Source organism: Pelecanus crispus, chromosome 2 (genome assembly GCF_030463565.1).
Source record: "Pelecanus crispus isolate bPelCri1 chromosome 2, bPelCri1.pri, whole genome shotgun sequence".
NCBI classification, from domain to species: domain Eukaryota; kingdom Metazoa; phylum Chordata; class Aves; order Pelecaniformes; family Pelecanidae; genus Pelecanus; species Pelecanus crispus.
Genome location: NC_134644.1, coordinates 79964795 through 79974376, shown reverse-complemented (window position 1 = coordinate 79974376; position 9582 = coordinate 79964795).

The following is a 9582-nucleotide window of genomic DNA, read 5'->3' as shown; positions in this document are numbered from 1 at the left end:
AATTTAGAATTGGTTAGCGCTGCTGCAGTACTGATAATTCCTGAAACATACTTACTGTATTAGAATTTGTTATGTAGATGTGTTTGTTTCATTTCGGGTTGAAGAGATTTTGTTGTTGTTGTTGTTGTGATTAAATGTAGGTAAATAAGCATTACTGTTTAAATGCAGTTTTTCTTACAATGATAGAACGATCAGTACAAAACCTATGAAATTTAGGAAAAAATCTGCCATTATATTTGGTTAAAATACATGTGCTTTAACTAGTAAATATTTAAGCAGAGGATACACTTTTTTCTTTAACTTCAGCAGGTTCATTATTTTAATTCTGTCAGACTTTATTGTTGATGCAGAGACTAGCTGCCAGGGGTTATTCAAGACAAGTGGATTTCAGTCCTCCATCCAGCATCAGCTTCAGGGGGTACTTGTCGGCAACAATAGAAAATCTTTAGTTCTGGCTTCAAAAGCCTCTGGAGTTGAGGACTTTTTGACACTGTTAAGGAACCTCTCCAGTTTTAGGCAATACCTGTCCCAGTAGCCTGTGGTCTCTGAGGAGAGCAGAGCAACTGCTAGTGCCACTGCAGTCAGCTGAATTCCAGTGGTTGCAGCTCGGAGCAAACAGAAGGGCTGTGCAACGGAGTTGTTGTGTTGAACTATTTCTCAGCTGATCTAAGAGGGAGGATAATTTATGTTTTCCTCCCATACATGAAGATGTAACTTGTGTCTTCACATGAGGTCCTACATATAGCAAGTTTGGTGAAATCTACTGTGCTGATTTGTTTCCTTCTCCCTCATGGTGACAAGGAGCTTCACATTTAACTTAGACTACAGATGTCTACCAAGCATTCAGAAAAAAACAAAATACTGGCCCTATGCAGTTAGAATGTGTTTTTATTACCTTTATTTAAAATTAAAAACTGTTTAAGAGTTTTTGATAGATATAATGATTCCTTTAAAACCTCTTTTAATAATACTTTATCTCCATACATAGGGTAAGTGGCATTAAACCTCTGAAGAACCTTTATATGTATATTGACCCGTACACAGAAGGCAGACCAGTCTGTGATACTACTGGAGATAGAGCGATCTTCTACAGTATGTGTAAAATTGTAACTCGGGTGGAGGATGTTGGGAAGTGGCAATTGCTTGACATTATAATAAAGTATGCTTAAAACTTACTTGCATCCTGTCTTCTGTTGTGTTTACAAATGTCATACAGCAAAGCTGCTAAATATATAAACAATTTTTAAAGACACCAAAACCAAAGCATCGTTCTTTGAATGGGGTTGTATGCTTAGGTATCAGAGGTATTAAAGAATCAGTGAAAAAATCTTGAATATGTGTAAAATGGGGCTGTTGTCTTTTGTTCACTTGCCTCTCCCCTGGTTTTGGAAGCCCTGTGAGCCCCAAAGAATTCATGTGGATTTCACATTGGTTTTCCCCATGCCTTTTTTTTATCTTTTATAGGGAGGTACTGGCCTGTGTGAGTTACCAGATGAAAGAATTACATTGTATTACAGTGAATTACAGTGTATTACAGTGAAGGGAAGCCAGATATATTTATAGATTTTAAGAAAAAATTGAGGCTAGTCAAATGGGAGAAGCAGCATGGTGAAGTGGGTTGGAGTGTGTGTTTTCATTTCTTAACTTATGAATTATGTATCAAATTACTAATCTAAATATATTCGTTACTCACTATGTGGGTACAGTGGCAAAACTACAAAACACATCTAGACTTCCATGTCTTAGTTTCGTTCATCTGGATACTTGAATAGCTAAAGCTGAATTTAAACTTGTGACAAATAATTACTTTCTCTAAATGAAAAACTTGGCCCTTCCTTCCATGATACCCCTTTTGAATGCTTCATTGTCTCAATTATTTCCTCATGAACACTGATTTTGACGATTGCGGCCCAGATCCTTCTATAAAGTAGGTATGAGCTAATTATTCAAAAAATAATGAAACACAAGAATATTTACAATGATTTGGTGCTCAGTTTAGGTTAATGAGACAGTTTAAGGCTACTTCTGGGCAGGTAGAAATAAATAGGTCATAACCCAGAAAGTGGAACAGTCACCATCTGCTTCGTAACTGTTCATGGTTCAGTCTCAAGTGAGAACGCAACAAATGGGGCTTTGTGTTCTTGTAAAAAGAAACTAGGAGGGGGTAACCAAGGACAACTACAGTACACCCTTTTAAAAGAATGGGACTGATAGTTGCTACCATGAAAAATAAGCAAAGGCTGTCTGTATGGCTTTAAAAAGAAACATGGAGTTGGTAAAGGAGGTTACTGGGCACAGGAAGGCAGCTGCAGTCATGCCAGAGTGAAGGAAACTCTTTTGATTCTTCTGCCTTGCTGCCAGCGGCACGTGCAAGGTGCCCGGTTTTTCTGGGGGGCTGCTCTCTCCCCAAGGGCTCCCATTAAGAGGGAGGACAGAATGCCAGCACCTGGAGCCTGCAGCACCCCCAGACCAAGCCGCCTCTCTGCGTTGGCAAGCGGCAAACCAATCCTTCTCTTCAGAAAAGAAGGCGCTCTGATTTCCAGTAACAGGTCAAAACCCCTAATCCTGTATTGTTACAGGAAACGGATCTTTTCAGTTAGACGGTCTCCTTGGCATGTTCTACAAGTCTTTGAAAGCCTATTTAGACCTGCAGCTACAAATAGACCTGTCCCTTTGGAGAGGTAGATTTATCATGGAATCTGATACATTATCAGGCTGAAGTACAGTTTCTTAGAGGATGCAGGCAAATTTCTGCATTGATGGAAAGACTGGCAACCACCGTAAGTCATCTGCTGTAAGACCACATGACCTACAGAGTATTGGAGAGGGTTGCTGTTACTTGGTGGGGTTTTTTCTGTCATTTGTAAAGGTTCATTTACTAGCAGCATTGATTTTTATGCTAAGTTCCTTGCAATGAATGAGGTTTTGGTTCTAAAGTAATGCAAATGTTTACGTCTTACCCTTTTGTAAGTCCCATACCTCACTATTACCGTATTTCTCGCCCCACGGATAAAAAAACAAGCCTCAATTAGAATAAATGGGAGAATGCTCTTCCTGCAATTTATTGAATTTGAGCTTAACCCTAGCAAAGAGTAAGAATGGCGTTGAACACATTACAAGCAGGAGCAGCAGACCTAATATTCATGATTTTTGACAAAAATAAGTTTCTTCTGCAAATACTCTTGACAGTGGCTTTGAGCTGTCACAATTGCCAATCTGAATTTATCTGTATTCTTTCTGCTTCTAAACCCCGTACTCAAATGAGGAAGCTGAACTTCACATGCTACTTATAAAAGGAGCTTTACCTTATCTAAATACACCTAAAGCTCAGGCATTCTGCAAATCTGACTGCCACAAGGTTTTACGGTGCAGGGAAGGAGAGATTGGCAGAAGTCACCATCACGGTTCTCCTAGTTTCCCACTGACTCCCACTAGAGACAATCAAGCCTATTCTCATTGCTTTCCTGATTTCCTAAAGAAGCAATTGGCGCAACTGCCACAGGAATGTCCCGCAATGGGAAGTGCAATCTCACAGAGATTCTTCCTAAACATTTTTAAATACATAGTTTACAAAAAGCTTGCAAAAGCATATGGAAAACCCTTCAAAAACTTAGCAGCGTGCCCTCTGCTAGCTACAGCAGAGTAGCAAAACTTGGGACAATTCCCCACTCCACCCCCTTAGTCTCGCCTTTATGTTTTCCAGCAAGCACAAAGGACGAGCACGTTCTCAGAGATGAAGGGCTATGCAGGAAGTGGAGGGCTTGGGAAAGAAAAGTGCTTAATAGAAGTGTTTCTGCACATATTTTGGGTTCTTACCTAGATGGCAGAATTTGTTCTCCCTTGATGGGTAGATTAGTGAGAACTAAATTTCAAACTAACATACTTAAGGTTTTGCTAAAATAAGAAAATTGCTATTGAAATAGTTCTGAGGTAACCATTTTAGAGCACTTAGGTCAGTTCTTGGGGCATCTAATTTCAGCATCACTAGAAGATGATCTAATCGTCAGTAGAATCATCAAAAGAAAATTCAGCGGTAGTAGTATGAGTGGAAAGGTGCTTCTCTTCACTGAAATTCATCCTGCTGATTATGAACAATCCAACTCACCAAGGCAATCTTAAAATTTGGTGTTAGCCACATATTTTATAATATAATGCTTTCTCCTGACATCCAACTCATTCATGAACACACTGAGCAAAAGCAACACCAGAATAAACTCCTGTCAGATCCCAGTCTATGCCCACTCACTTTGATAACCTGATGGCTACTGCTTAGTAGAGTGTTTCAGCCAATTCTACAGCTCTACAATTCTGATTTAATCTAGATCACATTTCCTGGAATTGTTTATGGCAGCTGCATAGCAGAACAGCACAAAAAACTTTCTAAACTTTAAATTGCGTTCATTGCTGTTCGCTTATGCACCAAGCCAGGCACACTAATGAAGGAAATTAGATCAGTTTGATATTGTTTGTCCTTGACAAATACAGACTATGTTTTGTTCTGCTTTATTACTGCAGAGTAGGGAGGAGATTTCCAAGAAACTCTCTCCACTAACCTTACGTACTTAACTGTACCTTCTGCTTCTTCTCCTTGTACAACAGTAGACCCTGATAAAAAAAAAAACCCTCAGCATTCTGTCCTTGTATCACAAAAGAAAGGTAAGTCACACATATTTAGAAGATCAGGGCTAATGGAACAATATGATCTGAAGTTAGCTTCTGCCCTTTTGTTGCTCAGATACTTTAAAAAAAAAAAAAAGTTTTAAAATGTTACTCAAATCTAATCACTTCAAATGTCAAAAAGAAATAGAACAATATTCAGCAGTGCTGTGCAACAGGAAAAATATCCCTTCAATCAATGCAAAGTGTAACAACTTACAGATTATTCCATTGTCTTCTTTTATGTAAGTTGTTACAAACTCCATGGAATTTCTGTAAGTATTTTAATTTCTAACTTTTTTTTATCTATGCAAATCTTTTACAGATTTTTAAATTAACCTTCATATGAATAGATACAGAATTCCCTATTTCATATCTGTGAGATTAGTTATACTACTTTTACCTAAAATGCCAGGTAAAAAATACATTTGCAATAGATATTTTACTGGCTGAAAAATACGAAACCCTACCCACCACAAAAGGTTAATTAAGGTGAACATATACTATCATGAGGGATACAAACTGGAGATCAGTTTATTTACATATACATTTAGGGAAAACAAGTAAGTGAATAAGTTCAGGTTGAAGTTTTCAATCTGCATAAACATTTCCTAAACATTAGAACAAGTGGTGCGTAAGAAATGTTGTTTGTAATCTAAAGTACTGACATGGTTCTCGCGGTTCTAGGCTTTTAACTAAATTGGTAGAGAAAGCCCAGTACCAGTAAAAGAAAATCAGCCAAACAAAAGTCTCTGTCTCTGCTGTATACTACTCCTTTAATAATGAAAAGCAGCATCAGACAGAGTATACAGAGCATCTACTGAAGAAATTACACTAATAATAATGGAGTTAATGAATTGTATATTTAGATATCTACAAGCATCCTCAGGGTGTAACTACAGTACAAAGTAACGTGCTTTAGAAGAGACTAAAGGCTTTTACTTGAACATACTGTTCCTTACCTCTCAAGTGCCCTTCCTTAACTTTAATGAAAACAAGTTTACATCAATTAATAAAAGCCCTTTGAGCACTCCAATTAGAAAACATACAAGCTGATAATTACCTGTTGACATTTAATTCCACAGAGTGCTAACATGTCTTTGCATGCATTGCTCTCACCTGTTCAGCCTGGCTGGATGGCTATGACATTCACTACTCAATTTAATTTGATATAATTATTAAAACATTATTTTACCTGCTCACAGCAATTTTGCCTTCATTATGTGTCTTCTTCCAGGCATGAAACATTCCTTCTTCGCTGATATTTTGAGTTAGCTAAGGTAAGGAAAACAGTTTTGTTTAAATACCAGAAACGTGTTTCAGAATGAGTGCAAGGAATATGAAATAAAATAGGATACCTAATTTATTTGGCCAAGGGAGTCCGCCTGTGTTGTGCTATGCTTATTTTCAGACGACCTCAAATCTAGCAATAGGTCCACTGGAAGTCTGAAAGAGTCCTGCAAAAAGAACAAACCAATTTGGGATATAGTCCACGTGAAAACACTTCTCAGAAATGATCACTTACTTTTTTTTTTTGATCTTTTACTAGAAAGTTTGAAGCTGTTACAAGCATGTATCTGCCAGTTTCAGTGAGCTGAACTTGGCTTTTAACAACATACCTCAAATTCTGTGTCTGTATTTGAACAAGATGGGGATTTTAGGCAAGGAGAAATAACTTCTACAAAACTGACTACCATAGTCAGAGAAAAGAGGAGTGCTGTTGAGGACGTGAAAAAAGAGCTACGTGCCAGAATAATTTCCGACTTTTTACACTACAGTAGCCGCTCTACCAAAGGATATCTTCCTATGAACCTGGTTTTGTTTATGTTCTTAGCACTCTATGTCTCTAACATAATCTCGGTGCTTGTGAACTTTGCACTCGTGAGCAGCGCTGGTTCACGAGGTTTGCAAGCCCCAGAAAAGAACAGGGCAGCCTGGAGCGCAGAGCTCAGGGCACCCCGGGGGGCAGCAGGAGGATTCACGTAGGGGCCAACACTGCGCTGCAACCCCTCTGCAGCAGCGCAATGACCCAACATCCACACGCAGCTTGGCACGCCTTCAAGTCACACTTCTCACCGCTACTGGTAGATACGAGGTCCTCAGCAGCGTCCTACCAGCTCTCAACGTGACCTTTGGGTGGCGATGAGAGAGGGCCTGAGGAGAGGCTGGGTGTTTTCTGTCAGAAGAGGGAAAAAGCCTCTTTGATCCAGAGAGTAGCTACTGCCTGACAAGCTACTATTCAATTTTCAGTCGTACAGATTTATATTTTAACCCAATGTTGGACAATCTGACAATAGCAATCTTAGCCTTTTTGCTCCAGCCCTCTGCAAACCCCAAACTGATCGCCTTGCAAAGCTTTGCAGGCTTTGCTGCCAGTTCTGTCAGTCATCCTCTTGTGCTGCGTAACCTTTTGGTGAGAAGCTGCTGAACTGCTATCCCAGGTGCATTCCACTGCAACTGATCAATTAAAGCAATATCATGTTAAATGCTCTATACAAACTGCTTTCAATTGTACACTTCTTGATTATACTGAATGGAGAAGGTTAATAAGACACAAAAGGATCTGGTTTGGGGTTTTAGACGTTGCATTCTAGACCTATTCCACCTACTTAGGGCTAAAATGTATTGATACTACATTTCACTTGTTACAGGCAACATGGAGTGCATTTTAAAGTTTGCTCGGTTGCAAATCAAAGAGGAAAACTAATCCTCCAAGAAAATTTTGTGAATGAAAATATTTTGTTTAGTTACTACAAGAAGATTATATAATGCAATAGTTGCCTGTCTCTAAGTATCTAGGAAAAGTTATAGATGGAGGAAACCTTTTAAGAATGGCCACGGTTTAGAGTTTTTCATCACAAATTCTAACTTGTCTGAAAAACTTCAAAGTCTTCGTTTAGATATGAGGTCTACTACATTACCCTCATGGACATGTTCACATTCAGCTGGAACAAGGGAGAGGCACCTTAACACAGCAGAGTTGTTATGGGATATTTACAACTGAACTGTAAATTCAGTGTTAGAAACATAAAACCCAGCATCATGATGCAGCCTGAAAATACTGACTCATTTATGATAAAAATATGGAGTATATCACTAATGTTTCACAAAGCCCTTATATGCGGAGTGTTGTGGTTTTGACAGACTTTGTATTTCTAATTGCCAGCCTCAAATCAGTTTTCAGTTAAACAGGTGTTATATTAGCAGTAACTATAATGAATATAATCAGTGAATGTTGCAGGTCTTACATCCAGTGTAAGCTTAGAACACCTGATTTTCTGAAAATAGGTACAGATATCTTGCCATCGGTATTTCGGTGTGATCTATTTGATTATTTACCTGTGATTCTATACAAACATGGAGGCAGATTATTAAGCACGTGTACAACTGTGCCAAGCGTGACCTGAATGCTGTTGTACATTGCACCCCCGTGTTAGCAAGATGTACACCACCCAACGGTGATACCTTGATGGGAACATAAGGAACATTCAGGAACATTTGGTGTAATCCTCACAATGCAATTATAATCATATAATAGCATTAATAAGTGACTATTTCAGAAGAAATTATCTAAAGTTGCAAGTTTGTTGTATGGAGTAAATAGAAATTGTTTGAAGAGATCCATCGGACTTGTTTTGTTGTTCTTAATACCGGACACCTATAAAATGTGTAAAAATTACTAAAGATGCTGCTAATCAGAAACAAATGTTTTGTGAAGAAAAAAGTTATGGAGTGAACTTCATAAGTGATCTGAGATAATGATTTAACTTTTCAAAAAGTTAACTAAAACCACCCAGGAGTTCATTGCCTACAAGCAATGTGGATTTATTCTCATTACTCAAAAAGAGTCAGAACAGGAAAAAGTATTTCAACAGATCTAATTCATTACAAAACCAGCAACGGTTCATCTCCCATTGCTGTAAGAGGTATTCTGGCATCTACTGATCAAGAAAATGCTGTTTCTGCTATTTCACCCATCAACAGATTATCAGTGGCTCTGTTTTTCCTTGAGGAAAGCAAACACATCACACACACACACAAAATACACTTGCTGACATAGCTCATGCACTACTAAACCTACTAAATGTTATTGCTGATATTTAAAAGACTGAACAACTGTTTATCCCCAGCTATGCCCACAACGGCCACCACTACAGTGCCACAAAAACCCCACAGAAAGCGTTTCAGGCTCACATGAGCAGCATGGCGGGGGAAAAAAAAAACAGTATATGAGCCACAAAACCTTGGCAAGACAAAGCGGTGTTTCACCCTCCGGTCCTGACGGTGCATCCCCTGTGCTGCCCCAAGCCCAGGGGCTGCCCTGGGCCAGGGCCCCAGCTCTTGGCCTCCTCCTCGCCCCGCGCAGCTGCCGCCATTTTGCAGCCGGCACCGAGCCTCACACCTTGGGGTGCCCCAGCAATGCCTGCCCGGAGCCAGTGTGGCCCCAGCGGGCAACCCGCTGCCTCAAGCGCGGCTCCTTGCCAGCAGCCCAAGGGCTGCCCCGTCCGCAGTGGGGTGCAGCTGGGTGGGGTGGTGGAGGCTGTGGCCTCATGGGGCTGGGGCACCACGGTGGCCCTGAGTCTGCTGGCAGCGCTCGCCTCCCACCTGGGTCTCTGCCTCAGCTTCTTCTCTCATTGCCTCTCCCGCCGCCATCCCCTGGGCCTCAGCCAGCCCTCCCGTCCCAGCACTGCGCCGGCCCCGTGGCATCGCCCGTGTGTGTTGCCCCACAGACGTCCTTCCTCCCACCGCCGTGGCCTGGGGCCACGTCCCCTCTCTGGTGCTGGGGGGAAGGCGGAAGAGCCCCCCTGTCCCTTGGCTGTTCACACCTGCTGGATGCATGCCCCCCGCCCCCGGCCCTTCTCCATGTTACTTCATGAAAACAGGAAAGTATTTTGGTTTCCCTCTCTTTCCTGCCAGCTGGGTCTA